Below are 25,944 nucleotides of genomic sequence, written 5' to 3'. Positions count from 1 at the left end.
TGATAAGAACTGAGCTTGGACTGCCTTCCCCATAGAAACGGAGTGACTTCTCCTGGTCACCATGCTGGGCATGCCTATTGCAATATTGCCCTTCAGAAGCCTTCACCTAAGTTTTTTTCTTCCAGTTTTACCATCTCTTCCAATAAACTTACATGGTTCGTAACGTAAAAAAACAAAAATCAAAACAACAACAACAACAACAAAAAAACCTGAGGCAAGTGTGTGAACGTCTCTGTGCCTCAGATTCATCACCTATAAATGAAAATAAAATCTGCTTTACCTTCTTCATAAGATTGTGTGAAAATCAAGTTTCATAATGTATTGTAACTCAATCTATTTATTCATACCAACCTCATTGCATAAAGAAGCCAGAGAGGTTTTGGTATATAGAAAATAACTTAGAAATCTGTGAAGTATACTAGAGATTTAAGGTCTGATTTAGGCAGAGTGTGATTATAACAGATTATTTTAGTTAGCAGTCTCTGTATTGAATACAAGATAGATTAGATTAATTGTTACTATTAAGGTACTTAGAGCAAGTTATAAAATAAACAAACAAAGAATATGGCATGACCTAGCTAGGGATGTGATTTACTTGTTGGAACTAGTAAGAGAGGGGAAAAAAATGCTACAAGTGGTTCCATATCCTGAAATAAGTACACAATTCTGGTATGAGGAAAGGAACATCAGTAATGCAGCTGTTTCCCCAAAGGGGGGAAAACTTTGATTCAACCTTTCTCCTACCGACTTCTCTTCTTTCTTCTCTTCCAGAGCTTTCCAAAAAGTTTTGAAATATCTGTCTTCTGAATTTCATATTGTTCAATATCCTCATGTAATTTATTTTGCATCTACTAATGTGATCTTCTAAATGGAATATAAATTTAAAGCGTTTCTCTTAATGACCCTAACAACCCTTACTTGCTAGAGTATGCTAATGTATTATTGCTAGAAGCCCAGTCCTCATCTAGTTATGTTCGCTTTCATTTAACTCAATTGAACCACAGGATGTTGGAGCTAAAAGCCACCTTAAAGCAACACTGAGTTACCACTCCATCATTTCAAAGAGGAGGAAGAAAGGAGCCTAAACTAGTGGTTAAAAGTACGTAGCTAGTTAGTGACAAGGCTTCTACTAGAACTAAGGGATCCATCTCTCCCAAAACAACTTCCTCTTCACCATACCGTGCTACTCCCTCTGGAGTTTCCATCTTTACTTAGGAAACTGAAGAACAATGTTAAAGTCAAATCGAAGGCCCTCATTGAGAGGCAGACGATTCAGAAAAGAAGTGCAGAAGGTACTGAAAAAATTTAGATGGGACCAGACAATGTGCATTGGAATCCTGGACCTGTTTTTACTCAACACTGACATGAGGCATCTGGCTTCACCTCAGTGAGCTGTAACTTACTCTTTTTTGAAATGGGGACCAAAAACGCCTACACTGGAGGATTGATGATTTGATAGAACATGGCCTGGATGTAGTAGGTAAATAATAAATATATCCTCACTCCGTTCCTTATTTCTCACATTGTTCCATCTTACTGCAGGTAATACCTTCCAGTGAGCATTATTCCTCTCTCTTGCGTCTGGTAGAATTAAATTCTTGAATCTTTCCCTCTCCTCTGTGACTGTTCCCTTTTCACCTCCTATGCTGCTCCCCCTTCTGTTCAGTCCTTACCCTTTCAGCATGAGTGAGCCCAAGGTCCCCTTCTCTTTCTCCTCTACATTTCTTTTACACACTTCTTTCAGGGCATCTACAATGAGTGAAGGTAGCCTACAATGAAGAGGGGATGCCAGCTGTATCCTTCGTCCCCCTCTATTACCTTCCTCTGTAGTTTGAGGACCCTTTCAACAGTGCCTTAACTCTGCTCTTAGTAACCAACAGCCATTATCCAGGCATTTGGAAAACCGGTAATGACATATTCCCAACCTGGCTAAATAATGCTTCAACTGTGTGAATAGTAAATTTCAGAGTCTTCTGTCAATTCTCGTTTCATCCATTGTATTTTCAGCTTTAGGAAGTCTTCATTATATACCTGTTGCCTCAGTGAGATATGTGACACTTGTGTGAGTTCTGCTTTGACCTTCCACCCGTGTTGAAATATCAAGTTTGAAAGAACAAGTAGAAATAAAGGATATTCTTAATAGAGCCAGAGAATCATTCCCTTGAAAATTTCTCCATTATTTTGCAACTCTGAGAAGTCGCCAACATCATTGCGAGATTTGGCTTGTGTACACCTGGAAAATATGAGACTTGAATATTTCATGTTGACACTCTAGATTTACTTCCCCTGGGCTCGGGAGAGAGGTAAACTGCATGTGTTAAACCTATTGCTAAACTATAACTCAGCCTATGCCACAGGGGGCTTCCTGGGGGCCTCTTAGTCTTTCAATATTTACCCCCTACCTTTTCATCCTAAATGAGTTTATTTAGCCGTTTGTATATTGGAACAAATACTCTTTAGGGTCAGCTTTAGTCCCAGGTAGAGAAGGCAGATGTTTATAGGTTATGATTTTTACAAAGTCCAAAAGCCTCCTACAAAAAATACTTTTCCTAAAACCCATATTGAAATCCCCATATTAGTCACTTCCTTGGAATGAAGCAGTGAGAAAAAAATTCTCTGATAAAATTTACAAGTTATCTTAAAGTCATGACACATAAAGCCCCTTTCACTTACTGATCAAACTAGATAATTAGTCACTGAGAAGGACTAAAGAGAGGAAACTTGTGATAGGAAAGGGGAGGAAAAACAACATTTGGAGTATGTCCAAGCTTGGAGAGGCAACACAATCTGAAGAGTTGAAGGAAGTGATAGAAAGGAGATATCACTAGAGACACCCTTCATGATCTTAAAATACTTGCTTAGGACCATCCCCAATGCTACACATCCGTACTTTCATCTGTCCATCCATTCATCCATCCATCCATCCATCCATCCATGTAATAAGTGTTTATTGAGTAACTTTGTACAGGGCACTGCACTGCTGCATTAAGGACACATAAATGAAAAGAACTCAAATCTTTATTCTTAAAGAGCTTGTAGAGAAATAAAAGCATCTAAATGAAATTTACAAGTCAGAGTCTTACACATTGTAATAGATATCAGCTCATGGTGCTGTGATAAGAACTGACGTTTATTATCTTGTGGCAGACACTGTTCTATAGAAGTATTGTTCATTTAATTCTTCCAACAATGCTCTAAGGTAGATGTTATTATCAAATCCACTTTACAGATGAGAAAATGGTAATAGACCTTAAGGAACTTGCCCAAAAGAGACAGGCTTAGGATCTGACCCCAGATTATCTAGCTCCAAAACCCATTTTCTTAACTCTCTGTTGCATAGCTCTTAGGAGCCCACAGGAGTTAGAGACAAACTAAATAAAGTCCTGCAGAAATAAACATGAGCAATATTACCCAGATTCTAATGGTCATCTCTATTTGAATCTTCAGCTCGTCAGGAAAGAAATAGAGCTCGTCAGCTGAAATTGGGAAGAATACAGGGTTATTATAGCCATTGCTTCATTCTCTAGAGCCTCAGTGTAATCAACATGACTGGTTACGAGCTTAAACATCAAGGCTATTATTCATTGGCAAACTGGATCCTCAAGGATTAAAAAGGGTTAGTAGGACACCTTTGAATTTTTATGATTTGGCCATTTTCCTTGTGAATAGAGACAGGCATTGGACATCTTTCAGGCTCCAAAAGAAGATAGATGACAAAAAAGAAAATCTAGGGAGGCCAGTGAAGATTTGTGAGCAAGACAAATTTTGTCAGTATAGGGAGGAGACCTAGGAGACTATAGCATCTAATTTGATACACTTATAAGCCACAAACATGTCTGAATGACCAAGAGCCAGCCACCACCACAAAATAACCAGGATAGGTCTGGAGTCAGCAGGGAAGAGCTGGGAAGAAGGCCAGGCCGATAATGAAAGGGGGCATTAAGGTACACATTAAACTCTCTAAAGGGAAAAAAAAATAAGCAAAATTTCCAAGACATCCCTAACAAAAAGTTGAAGTATTAACATTTTTGCTAAAGTAGCAAAAATAGCAAATTTGCTGCTTTCACTAAGTACATTATATTGCTTTTTTTTTTTCTTGAAGTGGGGAGGTGGTAAAGCTCCACTGAGCAATAGTAAGTGAGGATGTAAGAGACTTTTCAAAAGTAGTACTTCAACCAATTATTTGGAGTTTGAAGGGAGCAGTTAATTTTTCTGGCATTGAGAGCTCAGCATATTTGGAGCTGGCATCCAATGGCTTAGTCCAGTTCCCTGAGCGACTTGGGATCCCAGATGGGAGAGAAGCTGTCTTATTTCAAGGAGTAAAACTGCCATTGGAACCCAGGGTGCTTGATTGAAATTTCAGACATCTGATTTTGTCAGAGTTCGGATCCCTTTCCTTTGAAATGCCCTGCCTTAATAACCACTTTAACCCATTGCCAATCTTTCCGGCAAACATGTCTCCCTATGATTGGGAAAATTAATGAACAGGCACTAGCTAATATAATTAAACCCAAACACTCCTGATTTCAGTCTTAAGAAAAAGCCACTGCCCTGATTTTCTCTTGACAACACAAAAGTCTTGCCATCCCTGCACTGTTTAATTATTGAAATGAACTGTAACAGTACACCGGATGGGGGCAGAGGTCGCTGAGCAGTGCTGGAAGTCAGAAAGCGGGCAGGGGTGACAGAGGGCCTGCCAATGCCTCAGGCTGCAGCTACAAACCCACACACTTGTTCTCAGGCAGCCAGCCTCTGATAGGTAGCCTGATAGCGGGACTAATTTGCTAGTATTCCAAAGGTCCAACGGTGCTTGCTTGTTTTAAGACAAGCCAAAATATGCTCTGGTGACCACCACGACATTGCAATTCCCATGCCCTACCACATTCCTCTTTTCAGATCCCAGGCATTTTTTTTTGTCTCTCTACGTGCAGTCCAGGATGTAGACAAAATGAATTCCAAGTGACCTATGTGGGGGTGGATTTTTTTTAGAAACAAACAGCAAATTAAGAGGAAAAAAAATCCTGTTCTCACTTTTTTTTTTTTATGGAGGGGGTGTATATGTTTATTTTCTCAGAGATACTTTCTGGCAGTGACAACAGAACTCAGTTCTATGGAAGTATCTTTTTTTCCCCCAAATTTTAAAATGCTAGATATTAGCCCCCTATTTTTGTTTTCTTCTCTGCCTCCCAGACCTAACAGAATTATGAGAACTGCTTTCTTTCAACAAAGATGTCCAATGTCCAATTTTCTATGATTCTAGAATAACAACATCTCTTGAAAAGGTAGGAAGTTTTTTTCTAACATGTCGTTAGTAATATTTAGACTATTACCAAAGAAGATGGGGAAGAAAAAAGCTGGAAAAGGTTGTTAGAAGTGTTAACACTGGGTAAATCGGAGGAAAAGTGTGACTTTTCAAATATATTATTATTTAATTTTCAAGATTATTATTTAATAACTAAGAAAAATTATAAAAATAAATACATTCAATGCTTTGATAAAAAGATAATTTCTAAGCATTTTGAGTGCTCTGAATTACAAACATAACTTTTTTTTTTAAAGAAAAAATAACTATCAGAAGTGATGGGATTTTTTTGTAGTATCAAATATGGCCTGAAACAAACTTGTCCTCAATCTTTCTATTCTACCCCATTCTCTTGGATGCTACCCTTCCTCCACTCCACACTTAGTACCACTGGGACTTGTTATTTCTCTCATCTTATTAAGGCTCTAAGGCTAAGCAACAATAAAGTCTTAAAGGGACTTGATAACCTTTCAATAATAAAATGTGGATATACAGTCTCTTTTTTGTTTTTTGTGAGGAAGATTGGCCCTGAGCTAACATCTGTTACCAATCTTCCTCTTTTTTGTATGTGGGATGCCACTACAGCATGGTTTGATGAGCGGTGTGGAGGTCTGCACCAGGGATCCGAACCCACTAACCCCAGGCCGCCTGAGTGGATCACATGAACTTAACCACTACACCACTGGTCTGGCCCCTGTAGTCTCTCTTTAAGACCAGCAAAGATGACAGAAGGACCAGATATCACTGTATTTGCACATCATTTTTGTCCCAACTGTACACCTTCGAGAGCGAAAGGGGAGCAATTAATGATTGCACCAGTTCAAGAGGCCTAAACCAGAACTATCCCAGGTACAACAGGAGACCTTATGTCTCTATCTACATATTTGGTAATAAAGAAACTCATGTTTAGACATACATTAGATGGCTTTATCTTGTCTTGGGGTAGCCAGACTACCCCCCTCTCCTTTTGTCTTTCATTTACTGCCCCCATCCCTCAAGCTGAACTCCTGAATCAAGGCTGCTGGCTTTCTAGGGTCTCAACTCAACCTTTGCCATCACCAGATAGTCTCCAGTCTTACTAGATAGGTTTTGTGGGACCAGGCCAGACTTCCGGAGTGAGAGTGCTCTACCGTCACCCAGCCCCTTTGTCCCAGTCTAGCTGTCTGGGAACCAAGAATCCCCATGTGAGAAAAGCTTCACCGATTGTGCATCCTTCCTTGGGTGAAACAATAAGGACGTGTGAAAATGCAACAGGACTCTATTATAAGGTGATAGAGTAGTACACGAATTTAGCCAGGGGAAGAAATCCTATTCTCCATGATATTATAGTGCATGTAACAAGAACTTGGCACAGCCATGATGAATTTAGTTCTAGATGTCTCCACTTACAAATATGATACACAAAGTCCCTAGCAGTCCGTTTGGATAAGTTTTGTGAGAATGACTAACAGTGGTTTTCAAACTTTAGTATTTAAAAGAATCACCTGGGGCCACTATTTAAATGGTTTCTGAGTTCCACTCCTCCGCAAGTTTAATTAGATGCCCAATAATCAGCATATTTAATAAGCTCATCAGGTGATTTGGATATAAGGGGTTTATGCAGCCAAAAGCCCTGGTAAAGGACTCATCTTTCTCAGTCATTCTCTTGCCAACACGCTGGATGCTGTGGGCCTATACGTAGCCTCTTCTGACAGCCTAGAAGTCCTCATATACTGGGAGGGATGTGCGGACCTACCTAAGACTGGAAAACAGACTTCCTCCTTCCTGTAAAAGTAGCATGGTGTACGTCCTGGGAAAATAGACCAATTTTGGCATAGGCTTAAAATTAAGGACTAAGGGACCTGGCCCCGTGGCCGAGTGGTTAAGTTCGCGCGCTCCGCTGTAGGCGGCCCAGTGTTTCGTTGGTTCGAATCCTGGGTGCGGACATGGCACTGCTCATCGAACCATGCTGAGGCAGCGTCCCACATGCCACAACTAGAAGGACCCACAATGAAGAATATACAACTATGTATCGGGGGTGTTGGGGAAAAAAAGGAAAAAAATAAAATCTTTAAAAAAAAAAATTAAGGACTAAGATCAGTCTCCAGAGAAATAATGTTAAGTGTAGCCTAAACCCAATTCTGGAAGAAACTGTGATTCCCTTTATGATCCAGCCTTGGCAAAGAGAAGTTAAAATGTGGCTCAGCCACCTCAGTGATGTACGGGAACAGACTACAAGGAACAAGAATGGAAATTACTGTTAGGGGAGCATCTGAATTTTTCAAGCAAGGTGAGCTTTCCTCCTCAGTTGTCTAAGTTAACATTCGAATATGAGAAGAAATCCGGCCTCTGAAAACTGTACTTAATCCATTCTTTAAATAGCATCAGAGCCTTTTTCATTTCTCTCCACACTGCATTTTGTTGTTTTTGTCTCGGAGGCTTTAACGCAGGGCCAGGGCTTGTACTGGGAGGCCCGCGGCTTACAGGAAATAATGACCTGTATATATTTAGTTGTTCAAAGGAAATTAGAGTAGCCTGATTTTTATTATTCCCCATTGCCCCACGTTCTCTGGTGTAATAACTTGCCCTGTTCTCTAATTTACTTTTACATCATCGGAAATGTATACCATTTAGCCCAGATTCTCCCATGACCAATCAGGACCTGCTGCTAGCTAGGTTAACAAAACCTTCCAGGGAATGGGGAGCCCTCCTAATGCAGACCAGCCAGAGACACTGAAGAGCTGATCTTTCTGGAAAGTATGTAAGCTGGAGAAAGTAATTTCCCAACTTCTCTTAGGTAGCCGGTGACCACTATATGCCCCTGCTATTAAATGTGACAGCTAACCTTTTCAAGACTTCTCAAGTCCATTTAGATTAACCTTCTCCTGTAAAAATTTGTAGGCGATTTCCTTCTATTTCTTTTTTTAATTGTTAATCTATCAGTGTATTTCCAGTGGCGCTGCCTCCCTGTCCTGCCTTTCCTTCTTTCTTATCCCATCTCTTACCAGCAAACTCGTATATTCTCTTTAATGTTAATATCTCAAATGTAAAATTCATGTGTTTGTAGTTTTAATTTAGATGAAGAAACTTATCTGTCTGGGTTTTTTTTTTAAGTATGAGTAGATATTTAGATTATAAATGCATTGGAATTTTCCTGTTCCATAGCACCTATCATTTGTATTTGCTAGAATACTTGGTGATAGGAAGGCTACAGTGGGAAATATATCTTTTTTGGAGATAAATATCACAATATCTTCAGGACAATGGCAAGTTAGGTTTTTTTTTTCATTACAACATTACATATGGTTTACTGACTCAAGATGAAAGTAACATTTGAAAGGTAGGCAAAACTGATTTTTGTTGCCTTCGGTGTGTTTTGGGGGAACATTTAATAAAGTTTGGTGGATTCTCTGGATTCTGTTACAATAGTTTAAGTTGTGTGTTCTTTAACTGGCAGGATTTAGCAGGATAAAAATGAAGAGACATAGTAAGTAGTTTTAATAATCACAACTTTTGAAATTCACTCCAACATGATCATATTTTAAGAGCTCAATAAATTTGGCCTTTATAAACTTTTCTTCATCCCTTCCCAAACATTTCTTTTCGGTCTGGGCAGTTGCCTCATTATTAAATAGGTTCTCTGTTCCAAAACAAACTCAAGTCACTCATATTCATTTACTTTAATCTCCCTCAGCCTCAGATATTGTAAGATTAATTATTGGTGTTGTTGTGTCCCCTCCCTGCCCCTTCTGAAACAGCAGCAATCCACCTCATTTTCCTACTTACAATTTCTTAAAAAGAACATTTTTCTTTTTTAATACTCTCTCAAATTTGATACCTCTGAATGTTCCTCATTTCTTCCTAAATCTTAACTAAATCCTCCCAACCCTCCTAAAATACTAATCTCTGGTTCTGGTTCAGGGGACAATTTTTAAAACAGTTGCTACTTTATAGTGACTTTAATGACTGAACCATAGTTTTATGATGGGAGCTTAGGCAGTTTTTCTTACCAAATCACCTGCCTTGCTCTAAACCCTAATCCTGGGTAATATGGTAACTTGGCTGGATCTGTCTTCAGAGGTCACAGAAATTCTTTTGTGATACTCTGGCTCACTAACCCTCTGAGGACCTTTGAGCTTCAGGAAAATTTGGGATATGAATAGTTTATACCTCAGATGTATTTAAATCAGCTAATACTTATCCTTTCCAGAGAGTTAACCAGGTGGTTGACAATGGAGCCAGGGGTTAGGGAGGTGGATAGGGAATAATGTAGTGGAGTGGAGAAGAGAAATACTGATTGTTTTCTCTGCAGTGACAAAAATATTCAATTGCCAAAAGTCAATTTGACAATATTCATTCCAATTAATTATATTCATTCCAAAATAATTTTGTAGAGAATCATTAAAAAAATATTATGGCATGATAGACAGATAATATATGGAATTATTTCTCTTAAGATAGATATAATGGGTTTTGCTCTATATGTATTTCCCTTCACCTTTTTCCTAAAGGTTTATGCATGGAATTTAATTCTATTCCACTTACCTATATGTTTATCTTTATGCCAATACCAAGCTGTCTTGATTACTGTAGTTTTGTAGTAAGTTTTTAAAACAGTATGTACGAGTCCTTCAACTTTGTTCTTCTTTTTCAAGACTGTTTTGACTCTTCTGGGTCCCTTGAATGAATTTAGGACCAGCTTGTCAACTTCTGCAGGAAAACCAAGTGGGATTTTGATAAGGGTTGTGCTGAATCTGTAGATCAATTTGGGGAGTATTGCCATCTTAACAATGTTAAATCTTCTGATCCATGAACATCACGTATCTTCCCATTTTAAGTAACTCATCTTTAATTTCTTTCAGCAATATATTTTAGTCTTCAGAGTATAAATTTTGCACTTCTTTTGCTAAATTTATTCCTAAGTATTTTATTCTTTTTCATGGAATTGTTTTCTTAACTTTGTTTTCACAACGTTTGTTGCTAGTGTATAGAAATACAATTAAATTTTGTATTTTGATGTGTACCCTGTACCTTTGCTGAACTCATTTATTTGCTCTAAGTTTTTCAATGTATTCTTTAGGATTTTCTATATACAAGACCATATTTTCTACAAATACAGATATTTAATATTTCTTTTCCAGTAAAGATGTCTTTCATTTCTTTTGCTTACCTAAATACTCTTGCTAGAATCTCCAGTAAAATGTTAAATATAAGTGCCAAGAGTAATATCTTTGTCCTTTTCTTGATCTTATGGGGAAAGCATTCAGTCTTTCACCATTAAGTGTGATGGTAGCTACAGGTTTTTGTAGATGCCCTTTGTCAAGTTGAGGAAGATTCCTTCAAGTCCTAGTTTATTAAGTACTTTTATCATGACAGTGTTGGATTTTATCAAATGTTTTTTCTACATCTGTTGAGATGATCATGTAGTTTTTGTCCTTTATTCTACCGGCATATGTATTACATTAATTGATTGCTAGATGCAAACCAACCTTGTATTCCTGGGATAAATCCCACTAGTTTGTGGTATATAATCCTTTTTATAAGCTACTGGATCTGGTTTGCTAGTATTTTATAGAGGATTTTTGCATCTATATCTATAAGAGATATTGTTCTGTAGTTTGCCTGTGATGCTTTTTTCTGGTTTGGGTATCAGGGTAATACTGACCTCTTAGAGTGAGTTGGGAAGTATTCTCTCCAATTCTAACTTATTGAAAAGTTCATGAAGAATTGGTGCTAACTCTTATTAAGCATTTGGTAGAATTCATCATTGACGTCATCTGGGTTTGGAGTTTCCTTTGTAGGGAGGCTTTAAATTACTGAGTCGATCTCTTCACTTGGTATATGTTGCATGTTGCCCTGAACTGTATGTTTGCAGTTCCAAAAGTGGAGGCACTTTCTTCTTATTTGCAAAAGGAAAAACTCATTGAAAAATTATCTTTGGTGTTATGATGAGAGAAGGGAAGAAGGAGAAGTCCTCCAAAGGCGGCAGCAAGTAGAGAAGACGGAGAGACTTCCCTGGACTGGGGAGGAATTAGGTGTATCAGGCACTGTTTGTGGCATAGTCCTGTGGAGGGGCTAACATACTATAGCAGGGATGTGATGCAAGTAAAGACAGTGGACATGAAGTTTGGACTTCTAGAATCTTCAACTTTCCCCTGCCACTAGGAAACCTGAGAGGTGCAGAGACCTGAAGGCGTCTATGTAGCCTGACACAGATGGAGCCTCAGCAATGCATAACATGGACTTTTGACTAATGGCTGGAGGAGTCCCCCAACAATTTGGCTTTACCTAAAACCTATGGTAGAATGAGGGCTTTGTTAGATTTGAATGTATTTAAATAGAATAAAGATAAACATCTTAGTTTGTTGACTAAAATTTGTATCTAATTCAGTAGGAAGTCATTGACATGCTACTTCTTCATAGTTCTCCACAGTAGACCAGCTAGACCTGACCAGTCTTGAAGGACTGAAATATTCAAAGCTAAGTCATCTAGAAATTGTTCTAGGATTCTAATTCCTTTTAGTATAACACAGAGATTATGCTCCCTGATTCTGGAGCCAGAAATACGGCATTATATGGCAATTGTTATTTATTTCTCAGTTACTATTATAATTGATATTATTTCCAGACATAACTAGCTGAAGAGCTAAATTCTATGTGATGTGTGCTTCTTATTGAAATTACCAAATATCTTCCTTCTTCACTACTCCTGCCTCTGATATGGCATCTTCATCCTTGCTGTCACCAATTGTCAACATATCTGACATCTTTTATTTTTTCTTTTCCACATTTTTAAAGATCTAGAGACTCTTCTTTGACATTATCTTTCATAATCCTTTCTTTTTCTCCAAACCCTTATGGTTTTTACTCATACTATGGAGAAACCCTCTTAAATCTTTGTGCCTCCAATGTTGCCTTTTCTAGTGAACATTTACTGAGTGCCTATATCCACCAGGCTTACTAGTGGACTTTAAAATGCACTGTCTCAAATCCACATTAGAGCCCTACAGGATAAGTGTTGCCATACCCATTTTACAAATGAAGAAACTGGTGAGGAAAGATTCGATGACCTACCCCAGTTCACTCAGCTAATGCATGGCAGTTCTAGCACACAGATTTGGTCTTCTAAGTCTTAAGTCCATGCTGCCTTTTATTCTTCAAGCTGCTGCCAAAGTAATTTTGCTATGGTGCAGCTTTGATTATAGCACACTCAGCTCAATGGGTCCCTATTGCCCATAAAATAAACCCTAATCTCTTAGCTTTAAAATTCAAAGCCTGCTTTAATCTGGCCCAAATCTACATTTCCAGCCTCTCTACTCATTGATCCTTCTCACACCCACTACATGCCAATCAAAACATATAGCTTTTCATTTCCAAGCATGATGTACTTCCCTGCAAGGATGCCCTTGCCCATGCCCCTCCCTTCTACTAGAGTATTCCACCCAGTGCCACGTCCACCATAAGTGCTTTAAGTTTCAGATACATGCAAAATCTCCTGCTCTGTGCTCCCATAGTAGTTTGTGTATAGCTGCCTTATAACTTCCATCTTTATGCTTAATGAAGAAAAAATACCAGAGCTTCTTTGTTGATGAACATGTACCAGTGCTAGGAGGATTGGCGCACCATTCTGCATTCCCCACAAAGGAGACAGCTCTGACCTGGAGCCCATTGAGTGAAGAATTGTGTTGCTACTTTTCTGCCCAATCATCCATCATTTCAGTAAATCCAAATGAGTATGCGCAGCCTGTGGGTATCATTGATGTGACCCCGTGGGGCTTTATTACCATCTTGCCCATTTCTTGGGCTTATATTAAGACAATGGGAGGCAAGAGCCTTAAACAGACCAAGGAAATAGCTACATTAAATGTCAACTGCATAGCCAAGTGATTAGAAAAACACTACAGAGTTTTTTTCAAGGGTTCAAGAGGGCATGCATCTCTTGAGTTTATTTTGGACGCCAGGCCCTTCAAAACGTCTGCAAATGTTGAGGCTGTGGATGTAGCCAAAAGGCTCCAGTATCACAGTACCGTAACCTGTTAGTACAACTCCTTTCTCTTAACTCAATCTCCTGGCTAGTGGCTGAGTGATGGACCATTCAGGATAAGACTTCACTTCTTGGATGCGTTGGCTACATTACACATCTGACTGCAGCAGCATTTGCAGGAGGGAGAGAAGGGGCTTGGAGGGAGGTGGTGATTGAAGTTACCACCCAATATTTCCAAGTCATATTCCAGCTCCAACCTTGATATTATTTTGACATTTGATAGAGTGATTTTCACACTTGCCCAAAGCCCAGAATTGTCCAAGTGCCTGACACATAGTAGGCACTCAGCACATATGTGTTTAATAAATGAGAGAATGAATAGCTAGGTAAAAACAACAACAAAAATGAAACGATACAAACTCTGAGTCCTACAACTACTGAATCCAAATTTCCAGGGGAAAAGCCTAGTAATCTGTGCATTTGACAAGCACCCCCTGGATGAATGCTATCAGGCAAGTTTGGGGCACACTAGCCTAGGACAGAGGTTTCCAAACTTTAATCATCAGAATCACCTGGGCAGTTTTTAAGACTTACAGATTGTTGTGGCCCTACCTTTAACTTTGTGAATCAAGGTTGAATTAGAGGAATCTGTGTTTCTAAAATAACTCCTCGGACAGTTTCAGATATAGGAATCACTGGAGCAGAATATATTGTTTTGAATTTGCTCACATGCTGAGCTGAGATCAGACTTAATAGGTAATAAGGCCAGCTTTGTTCTTTAAAAGAGAACTCTCTGGTTTGGGTGACACAGGTGTATGTATTTGTCAAAACATTAAACAGTACACTTAAAATTTGTGCATTTCACTGTATGTAAATTTTATCACAAAAAATATGTGAAGAAACATTAAATTCTAGTAATAAGATGCATGCTGAAGTGTTTAAGGTGAGGTATATTGACAACTGGCACATACTTTGAAATGCATCGAAAATTAAGGTGGATAGATGGATTAATGGATATGTGATAAAGCAAACAAAGCATCATTGTAGCATCTGGGTGGTGGATATGTAGGTTTTCACTCTATAGTCCTTTCAAGGTATCTTTATGTTTGAAAATTGTTATAGTAAAATATTGAGGAGACAAAACATAGAAAAAAAATAAATACCAGAAAGAGGTGAAATTGAAAGGATAGCAGGGGAAGAGAGTTTGAGGGAAAAGCTCAGAACTGGCTGGGAAGATAAGGCTGTGTGGGTTCAGCTGAAGCAGGTAAGTAAAGGAAAAACTAAGAGCAATGAGGAAGATGATGGCAATGGAAAGTAAAAATGCATTGCCCTGAGAATGGAAGCAAAGTGTTTCATATTCCAATTCATTAAACGTATGAATTATTAAGTGAAGTGAAGGATATGACTAGATAAGAATTTTGGCATCACGAGGACTTTGGCTTCCACATGAAATTACTGGCTTGGTGTGTTTTATACATTATTTCTGGATCTTAGTTATTTATTCAACTTTTTTTTAGGGGAGTGCCTATCCAAAATTGAAGATATTCCTGGGAATTAGGAAGGAGGGACGAGGCCAGCAGTAGCCATTTTCCATGTAATTAATTAGTTGGACAGATTCATGTCAGAGTAACTTATATGGATGTTATGTAGTCATCTGGGAACACATTTTATTTTCCATGTTATCCTAAAAGTACTGGAGCACAGAAAATATGTCTTTTTCCATGCCTAGCTTAGTGCCTTTCATATACTGATGCAGGGTTCAGGATTCTTTGGCGAGGCCTGGCAGTTGATTTTCAGTGCAGAGTATTCAGGGTGCAGCATTATATGCACCCACTAGTGGTGAGTTAGGCAGGTGAAGGGGTGTTGAGTGTCTCTTCAAGAGTCATAGAGAAAGGGGAGGCACAGCTTGCATTGAGGCAGAGTTGGGTGTGGCCCCATACGCTTATGGGCCATGATATGGACAGCATAAAGCAAAGTTTTTCAAACTTGGCACAATTTGCTTTTTGGAACAGTTAATTCTTTGTCATGTGGGCCAGTTCTGTGCCTTGTAGAATGTTTAGCAGCATCCCTGGCCTCTCCTAACTAGATGCCAGCACTCCCTCAGTTATGATAATAAAACATATTTCCAGACATTGCTAAATGTTCCCTGTGGGGCAAAATCACGCCCAATTGAGAACCACTGGCTTAAGGCAATGAACCAAGAAGAAGCATCTTGGGAGATTCGAATCCCAAAAGTCATATGAACCACCTGGATGAAACATCACTTTGAAGGAGCTCCCCAAAGAGGAAGAATCTCAGTATCAAAGAAACTAGTTGCAGGTAAAGTTTTGAAGGGAATGGTAAAAAGAGAAGCCTAGGGCAATTCTTTAACCCAACTAACATTGCTACTGAAGCCATGGCAAGTCTGTTTCTGCAGGATTTAGGAGCCGACGATGGTAGAAGGCCTGGCTGAGGTTAACAGCTAAGAAAAAAAGAAGTGTGCCCGTGGAATACAGCTACACATATTCATGATACAAGCTTAGTACCAGGGTCCAAGACACAGTGAAACTTGCTTAGAGATAGTCATAATACAGCATCAGGGAAGCAGGGAGGGATGGGATGGAATCTATGCAAAAGGTACTCAGATGTCGAGGCAAAACAGCATTCCTCTCTAGATTCTGGAAGGAAAGGTGCACAGAAAAGAGATCTAGGGAGGTATTATACCTGGCAAGAGCAAAGCCTGGTCCTTAGTACTGTACAAAGACAGAGTTCTGAATGATGACTCAGGAAGAATGCAAGTTCCAGGAACGATGGCACCTAGAGCAGGAATGGATCTGAGATTTCATGCGACTGGAGGCACTTCAGGGCTTGAGAGGAAAGCTAGATTCTGGGCTCAACCCTGGAGCTTAGAGGTAAGCAGGAGATGCCATGTCATGGGTGAGATAAGCACCACTGGTGATTCACAATGGGTGGGCTCACCCCTAGGGCTCCAGCACACACCCCTGCGCAGCCCTATGAACCCAAGAGAGTGAGTCAGGAGAGGCTAACACTCCTTGTCTGCCCCAAGCATCATGTACTGGAAGGTTTTGCAATGACCTCGTTAAAACATTCAAGGAAAGAGTGGATATGGTTAGATGTGGGATAGGAGGTAATCATGTGTGATTTTTCTTTCTTCATACTTTTCTTTATCTATGTTTTGGGTAAGGAGGATGAAACACTTTTATAATAATTTCTCAGTTATTCTAAAAAAATGAACTTCCTGTCTCAAACCAGATTGGTCTAGGAATTAGGAATGGCTGATTCTTTAAGGAGGACAAATATTAGATTTTGTGCAGAGGCTTGAGGAAGACACAGCCTGAGGAAAGTGTGGGAAATGTGGAAAATGTGGTTTGCTCGATGGAAATGAACACACTCCTACATAAACTTAACAAGAATTTAGCATGTGTCATCAGAGTACTTTCTTCCTAACAGACAACAGTTTTGTCGTTTTGTAATAGGAAGTAACACATTCTCTTTCTGCCCCCACTCCACCACCAACTGCTCTCTGAGAAAAAAATAAATCCTCAACACTTTGGCCACATGTAACTGTATATTGGACTATGGAGTGCAGGGTTTGTTTGGAATGATGGATGTTTTGACAATGTAGCACAATCAGACAAGACCAGCCATCAATCACTTTAAATCAATGATAGACCTTGGGTGTGTTTTGTGCCATTTTCATTCATTCTTGTGCCCAGAGAGTTGCACAGAGCAACCTCATGACCTCACATGAGCAAAGAAAATGGCTTTTAGAGTTGTTTCCAGCCTCTATTCATCACTCATTCCTGGGGGAGATGCCAGGAAATATTTTCATGGGTTTTTTTCCAACTTATCTTCTCACCTCAAAGTTTGGATGAAGGATAAGCACATAGACAAAAAGAAGGAAAGAGAATCCATCTGAATGGGCTAGGTATTCTGTCATGTGAATGAAATTTAGTCTTTAGCTTTGTTTTTTTTTTAATTTCTCTTAATCATCAAACAATCTTCTCAGAATTCCCTCCTGTCTTTCTGGAAGGATGTTGTGAGTTAGTCATGATTTCTTCTTGGGTCGTTCCAGAACATTTGGAGCAGGGCACTCTGGTCATCAGTGCACACTGAACATTGCTCTTATGTTCATCTGACAAAACCATCAGGAGCCTTCTCTGCTGGGCACGGGTACTTGCCACTGTGACCCCCACAGCTGTACTTATTAATGCTGAGCCCCCACCTTCAGAAGCCCTGAACCACCTCATGAGCGATAACGGCATCTCTCAAGGTTAAGAGTATCTACACTGGAGAGGCTGAGGAGATATGAAGTCTACTTCCCAGCCTCAGGAAGACTTTCAACACCCTAAAAACACATCTCTTCTCTAAATGCTCTTGTAACATAGACTCACCAACTCAAAGCACTAGCTCAGCTCTGGTGCTCTCATTAACCCTCTTCAATGATCCTGAAACATAGAAGTCTTTTACTTCTCCTCACCCTCCCCTGTCCTAGTCGCAGAGGTGAATGGGGAGGTAACCGCAACTTAGTGCTACAGAGGTTAAGTCCACCAATTTAGGGTGAAGCTACAGAAAGGATGGACAAAGCTAGCTTTTGTCTCATCTAGATACACATATTTTAAATACAGAGGCTTGCCAAAATTAGTAATCCTTTGTTTCTTCCTGAAACCCACTAAGAGATTCTTTAGGTTTCCCATCTATCAGGAAAATATTTTAATATCGATCTTGTGATACTGTCTTATGAATGCATACTGCACACAAAATCATATGATGTTGATACAATTCTATGTAATGATGGAAACAATTTTGCACAGGGTTTTAGAGTGTGAAGGTTCTATTAGTATATACACACTACTCAATAAAAAGGGCAATGGAATGGAACAATACAGACGTAAGAAACCGGTAGGTTTACACCTCAGGTTACGAGGCAACCTGGGATCCAAACACCTCATGTTACAAGGCAACCTGGAATGAACAGAACTCGCTGGTCTCAGAACCAAATCCCCGGTTTGACTCCAGAGCGCTTACCAGATAAAGAACTATTGGCCACGGATCAAGTCTCTCTTTGGAGCTTCAGATTCCCAGCGTTTTGATGGAATGATTTGTGCTTTGGGGACTTCTTGTGGATTAAAAGCTATTTTTCTTACAACTGTGTCAAATTCCCCTTTCCCCACTTATCTATGAGAAAAATCTTGTCTTCGATGACGGAGAATAACACTGTCTTCATGTTTTTCATAGCTATTGTTGTAGAGACCAAGACAAATATAAATATTCCCAGTTAAATGATATACATATATGTATATATTCACATATGTGTGTCTATTTATGTGTGTAGGTGTGTGTATGTGTGTGTATATAATAATAGGTCTAAATATGATATTACCTTTCTCAAAAGGGTTACTATGTATCCGTGGTATTGATAAGACAAGGACTGTCATCAATCTCCCTTTTATTGAATTGTAGACCGAACTAGGAAAATCTGTCCTTTCTGTCACTAAGCAAGTTGTAGTCAATCACAGATGTGAGGAACTCTGATTACTTCTATAGTGCGGTAACTATGTTTTAGAGTAACTGTGTTAGAGTAATTAAACAAGGAGGCCATTAGACTGAGGTGGCTCTAATGCCTTGTAGCCTATGTGAGCAAACAAAAACCTAAGTTAGAGACGATGCACTGGAATTCACAAAATGACAGTTAGGAACAACCAATCACAGACAGCCAAATGGGTTTTCCCACCTAAAGCAACTGCTATGCTATAGCCAATCAAATGATTTCTTTACTTCGCTTCTTGCCTTCTCTATAAAAACTTTTCCCCTAGCTCATGTCAGTGGAGCACTTCTAACCAGCTTTGGAGCTGCCAAATTCAAATTGATAAGTGTTCAAATAACTCTTGAAAATTTTAATGTGCTTCAGTTTATCTTTTATCACTTACTTAAAGAGAAAAAATATACAGCCTAAAACAGTTCAATCCTAAAGTGCACCTAAGAGGAAGTGTGTGCATCAGCAGAGGAAGGCCTGACATGTGACAGAGCAAACACACGCCATATCCTCCTTAATCTCAGTCCTCGGAATGGGAACAAACATTGAAATCCCCATGTGCACAAGCTTCTTTAATTGGAATCTAGTGGCAGACAAGAACATTGTTCTGGAAGCAAGAAAATCAAGCAAAGTTTCACTCCTCCTCCAGGGCAGATCAGCCAAGAATACCAAAGTAGAGCTATATTTTTATTTTTCCTGTTACAGCACAAATCTGTTGTTTGGCTACCAAATTACAGGTTGGGTCTGGTTCTCACATTCTTCTGCTTTTCATGTGCTGAACAGGAAGAGTAATAACAGGCTGCTTCTTTTACTTGTGGGATTTAGGTATTCTTCATCATAGAATGGGTCATTTTTCTAAGAAAACCTGCCAGTTTAAAGGCTGGAGGTGTATGCCATTCATGTGGGGGTGGAAAACCCATAAAAATGAGAGGTTTTTGGCTAGAGAGTGGGTTCTAGTTACTTGTTCCCATGTTTAAATGACATGTTTATGAGTCATACCCTTATTATCTAATCCTAACAGCATCGTCCAAAGATCACTATCATTTAAATGACTACTTCAGAGAAGGGTCTCTGGGAAATTTTACCGAGGACAAAATTATACACAACCATTCAGTTATGGAGCAGCACTCTGCACACACTTTGTATTCATTTTTTAAAATGCTCTATTGATAATCTATAAAAGATAATTAAACAAAGTATAACAAATATTGTCCAAATGCATAATGTCTGATATCCTAGACAGGAGTCTAGTTAAGTATAATATAACATATATTGAAGGAAACTACTGCACACAGATATTACCAATTAGTATTTGAGTCAATCGTCATTCTTGCAAATATTGTTCCCTTCATTGTCTAGTTTATGGCTCTGTTCAGGCATCAGCGGGAAATAAAAAAAAAACTTATTGGGGTAAGATTTTGGAGAAATTCGGAATTCAGGGAATTGTCTGACAACCGAGAGGACTGTAGGAACATTTTAGTGAGAGACGCCTTATCGCTCTGACCTAACTCGAAGCAATATTAGGGAACCACACAAGCCAACATGGGAAAGAACCTTGGAATTTTGACTCATCAGAGAATTTCTAAAGAACTCTTTTGGCACACAGGACCTATTTGAGGACATCTGTGTTTCTTCAAACGAAATTAATTCTTTCTTTTTTTCTCAAAAAAAAAAGAAAGCAAAAAATAGGTGTTTCCTTGTCCTCAAGTCATTTATCTTGTCCAGAGATTAAAAAATAAAACATTGTCATTTGTATCACCCTTCATATTTGTGGAAGAAGATGGTATTATTCTATTTTATTAGAAGAGGAAATGGAAGAGCACAGGGTCCAAGTGATGTCTGCTAAAGGAAGGAGAGAAGTTCAGCAGAGCCGAGTATTCTTCTCAGGACTCATAGCTGCATCAAGAGGAGACGGACAGCACTGAAGAGCACTCTAATTTTCATATCTTAAGAGAATGCATATTCTATAATCCCCATTTACAGCTCTTTTCTATATGGGCGTGTTTTCCCCTGTGGCCTATAGCTTCTTTGGGACCTATCACTTTCATTGCCAAAATATTCTTGGGTTATTGATTAAAAGGAGGAAGTCCAAGTTCACCCTGACCAAGAGAAAAAGAACTCAAATTGCCTGCCTTACTAGGTGCATAAATAACTCCACCTTGGACATTGTATGCTTTATATGAAATTGCAATTTCTTTATACAAAAGAACCAATAATGATAAAAAACGGGTGATGGGTTAACAAAATCTTTATTAATAAAATATTATTTGAAGCAAAATTTTGAATTATAATCTAAATGCATTGATTTGAATGGACATAACTAAAACCTGAAAAAATCAGAGTTTAAGGTGGGATGGAGTTATTGACAATATCCTCAATAATTAGTAGACATTTAATACTTAAGAAGAATGTTCTAACTATGCGTATTTCACCAGTTTAAAGTAAAGTTCCACTCAGCTCTTTAGCAGCAAAACAAGGAAATTTTAAAAATCAACAAAAACCCTTTTGATGTAAGAAGTGTCTAGTGCTTCGTTTGGCTATGGTTTGGGATTATTCCCATAAATAATTTAAACCCCAAGATTTCAATCCTTTTCTTTGACTATTTGTTGATTTAATAAAGCCATTTTTCTTTATCTCTGTTTTAAGTGTCTTACATACATGATCCTGTTTAGAGTGAAAGCCTTTATTTCTTGACTTATGGGGAGAGCAGAGCAAGGTGATATTTTACTCACAACCTTTCAAATCTTCCTCCCTGTTCTTACATTTTCTGCATCTATATTTTCACGAATAACTAGAAGCGATTGTTTCAAGCTCACTATAAAGCAAGCAGGTCATGTTAAACACTAGGTGGGGTTTAGTGACCTCTTATAGGAAGACGCCATTCCCTGATTCTCTGGGCTTTGCAATGAGGTGATTAGATGACCTTATTGACCCAGAGTTCCTCTACTTAATCAACAAGAGAGGATTTGGGAAGCTGAGGCTTCCCTTAAGCAGCTGACGTCAAAGCTACAGCAGAAGCAGCACACAGCAGCAAGAACTGCAGGTGTGTACTCTAAATCAATGTGTCTTTACTTTCTCAGGACAACCTCCCGAGCGTACTCTGGCTCACTGCACATCTGGTTTATATTAATTTGTTGCTGAAAAGAACATATGAAGATGCTGCATGTATAATTACATATTTACCAAGATGTCACAGAGTTTGATAGAAGGCTTTCCCTGTGGCCATTTCTGTGCTGGGGGAGAATGTGAAGAATGGAGTCAGGTGGAGAGCCCTGGGTGCCTTCTCAACGCTTGACCATAATTTTCTCTATGAGGGTAGTGAACTGAAGTTCTCAACTGTGATAAATGGAGAAACATTAAAGACAATTGATAAAATTCCCTCTTTGTGCCTGGACCATTGCACTAGCCTCATAAATGATCCCTCAACCTCCAGCTTGCCCTGCTCCACTCGTCACTACTCAATAGAATGCTCTTCTCAGGTCAGAAGTGAGATTTGAACGTTCCCCTGCTTAGCACCTCCCCTCCTATCTCCTGGAGAGTAAAATTCAAAATCATTCTGAGGGTCTAGAAGGCCCTCTAAGATTCATCCCCTCTTTTCACTCTGCCCTCATTTCCTTGTGTGCTTCCCTTGGCTTGCTCCTCTTATACTGCAGTGGCTTTGTTCTCCTATGAAGACACCAGGAGCACTCCTACCCCTGGGCTTTTGCACCTGCAGTTGTCTTTATCTATAGTGCTTTCCCCCACATATCCCTATGGCTCACTTCCTTCAAATTTTTGTTCAAGTATCATCTTCTCAGTAAAGCCTCCCTATTTAAAATTGCAATTCTTACACCTACCTGCACTTCTATTCTCCATTTCACTTTTTCCTCATGCCGTTTACTGCCTTCTAATACTCCACTTAATTTTCTTATTTGTTCTATTTATAATCTATCTTCTCCCACTAGAATAGAAGCCCCTTGTGGACAGGAGGCTTTGTCTTATGTTCACTATTGTGAACAACGCCTGCCATGTAGTAGGTGCTCAGAAAATTTGCACCCTGCAAGGAGTCCAGCAGAATTTAGGGATCTGACATGTTTAATGTAGCTGACTGCTTTTTAGAGTGGAAAAAACCCTAACCATCCGTTTAATTTGTGAACCAATTAGCTCTACAGAAAGAAAAATCTCTGTTCTACAGCCAAAGACAACACCCTATTACCCCTTCACCTAAACATTGTATACGGTAAGTCCCAACAATAAGAAAACATGGACAACACAGTGCAATTCGGGATAGGATCTGGAGAGGGAAAATCCTCATAGCATATACCTACCAATAGGGGGTATCGGTAAAAACACGTTTGTATGTAACGTGTTTATTTGGTTGCTATAGTACATTTGTGCAGAAAGTTATGCTAGTTACAAGAAAATGGAGATATAAGGTATATTTTAAAGCCAAATAGAACCACAAATGTTTGTTAATGTTGTGTTAAATATGTTAGCAGCATCCTCTTGCCAAAAACAAGACATTTTATTTTGCTAATGTTATCTGTAAATATGTATTTTTCTGGTTTTAAAAATATGTACTTTATTGTAAAAAAATCAAAAGACAAGCAGTTTTATACAATTAGGTAGGTTTGGGAATTTTCTTTAAAAAATGTGTAACCATGGTACTCTTGTCATTAGCAATCAAGTAATCTTGATTTTTCTAAAAAAGCAATTAGCCTTTAAGAAAAACAAAAGCTAATTAAAAATGACAACTTAGTCATCTAAGCAAACAACAGCTCAGAATCAGTCTGTACTACCTACTAGAAACTGATAATGCAGTAAAACTATGGTTTAAAATGACCTCTTTTCAATTATATATTTTTAAAAGCCCTCACAGCTACAGAGAATTCACATGTCCTTTCTGCCCATACTTAGTTGATTTATTCTCTGAAGTTGGTTAAATTTTTATGTATGAAAAGCTACCTCCATACAAACCTTTATTTAGAAACTCATTAGTGCTTAAGTTAATGAATCTTCAGTTATCCATGCTTTGAAACCTTGGAGATTCAAAAAACCTGCAAAATAAAACAAAGGCATTTGTAGAAAAAGTGTAGGATCAGGCCAGTAGTGAGCGTTATGTCCTATGAAGCATTAATTTAGCAACTAGACAGATGTAAAATCTATAGTGAACCAAGGTAATGGACAAGAAAAGAAGAGTAAAAGAACCTCATTCCAATGAGTTCGCTCATGTAAAATTAAAGAAATTCTGTAAAACATTCAAATACTCTTTAGGAGGTAAAAATGAAAGAGCAGCTTGTAATTGAGCATACATTTTTCCTAATTCTTTCCTATTTATTGATTCCTATACTCTCATAGTTTTCTCTTCCTCATATTTTCTGTTCTTTACTCCTGTGTATTTTGCAACAAACTCTGTGTGTTTTGTCTTCCGTTCTCTTCTTCACTTGCTTTATTGTTCATGTTCCTTCAATTTTTACAAAGAGAAGTTGCAGATTCAATTGGACTAACAGAGGCAGGGTACAATCTCAAAATCTGCCAGATTTCACGTAAATAAGCCTGCTCGAACACAGGCTCCCAGGAAAAGTAAAGGGCGAGGGGTGGAAGCAGAGTGGACTCCATTTCTTCTTCGAGCCAGGCGCATGAGCTCTTGGTCCTGTCGTGTCTGTGTTAACTGGCAGGGCTGGCTACTGGGGAGTTAAGGTCCGGAACAGAACTACTGATATGTCAGGAAGTTCTGGATGACTGTATTTTGCTGAATGATGAAGTAGCAACTGCTGGAAATAATAATAGGCCTTAAAATAGCAAAAATTCCTGAATGACTGTATCAGGGAGTGACCAATTTCTATCATGTGTTGATGTCAATTTATAGCATAGATGATCCCTAGAGAAAAAAGATATGAGATTCCAGACCTGCTTTCTTTTTTTGCAAGTGATTTCAACTACATGCAAAGCCCCTTCCAGGCTCAGCTATAGAGGATACTGGAAATGTCAAGAGGCCAAATAAGAGGAAATGCATTCTATATAGTCGTGCTGCTCTCATGTTTAATGTGGGAATAGAAAAATCCTCAATAGCACGGCATTCTTGGATGGATTTGAAACCACAAAATGCCACAACTATAGAGTTAAGGAGCACTTTCTACAGTCTAAAGCCTGGGAAGAAGTTATAGAGATCTCCTGAAAGGAAAGTTCATGAAATGTTAGTAACATTTAAGGTAGAATTGAAATGTATTTTAGGAGAAATCCAAAACCATGAACACCTGAATATTGTCCTGCCACCAGCCATTCTCTCTCACGTCCTGTCTCCATCTTGACTCCACATGAGGTCATTGGAGGAGACATATGCATGCAGTGGTTATGGCAAAGCAAATAAATGATCTTCATCCCTCTGATGCAGTAGGAAAAGCCATTTTTGAAAACCTATGCTGGAGCAGAAGACGACTCCTCTTCCCTGAGCTATAGACAGACTTATGTAACCTACAGCCTAAGTGTACTGACAGCTGTCTTTACCCATTTCTTACAGACCTGAGATTACAAGTAGACAAGCATTAGCCAGAACAGGCTTATATGAGTTTTGATCATCAGTATATTCTTGAAAATATGGACTTATTTGAAAACATTTAAAAATCAGAAGATTTCATATTTTAAAAGCCAGATTGTTGTTTTTTCTGGAGGAAAAAAAAAAAAAAAGATTTGCACCACTGGAAATATATTTCCTGGTTACATTTTTCCAGGGTTAAAGCTTGGCGGCTCTGTCCATCAGGCAAAATTTCCAGTCTCTACCACTCATGGTTGTGTCTCTTATCCCAGATATGCTTTGCTCATTTTTATCACCTGCCTGGCTTTGGATCTGAGACATTTGACCTATGTCCACCCGTGAGTCTTAGCTTTCTATATCTGAAAACATCAATGGCAAGGAAGAATGTGTTCAGAGAAAAGTACTTCAAGAGAGAGGGGGAAACTAAGGGTTTCTTACTCAATAAGAACAATGTGATTGTTTCACCCAGGTCTTATCAAGACTTTTCCCAATCTAAAAATGTGTAAAAAAGAAGAGATGACAAAAATTTCCAAAATGACCCAACACAGAGTTTGAGAGAGAGAGAGAATGAGTAAGAAGTTGTGAAAGAATGAGGGAGAGAGAGACAGAGAAAGACAGAGAGAGACAGA

At 38.8% G+C, this 25,944-nt stretch overlaps 1 long non-coding RNA gene across 1 annotated transcript in view; it reads right to left on the bottom strand.

Moving 5' to 3' along the window:
• Nucleotides 1–21,039: 21,039 nt before the first annotated feature.
• LOC123285267 (uncharacterized) overlaps nucleotides 21,040–25,944 on the bottom strand; it is an 87,479-nt gene continuing 82,574 nt past the window's right edge. Inside the window, exon 3 of the long non-coding RNA XR_011503083.1 lies at nucleotides 21,040–23,837. This is a non-coding gene — a long non-coding RNA (uncharacterized lncRNA). The remainder of the gene's footprint in view (nucleotides 23,838–25,944) is intronic.

Source organism: Equus asinus, chromosome 4 (genome assembly GCF_041296235.1).
Source record: "Equus asinus isolate D_3611 breed Donkey chromosome 4, EquAss-T2T_v2, whole genome shotgun sequence".
Classification (NCBI taxonomy): Eukaryota; Metazoa; Chordata; class Mammalia; order Perissodactyla; family Equidae; genus Equus; species Equus asinus.
The sequence above is the reverse complement of the archived record's forward strand: the minus strand, read 5'-3'. Positions and strand labels throughout refer to the sequence as shown.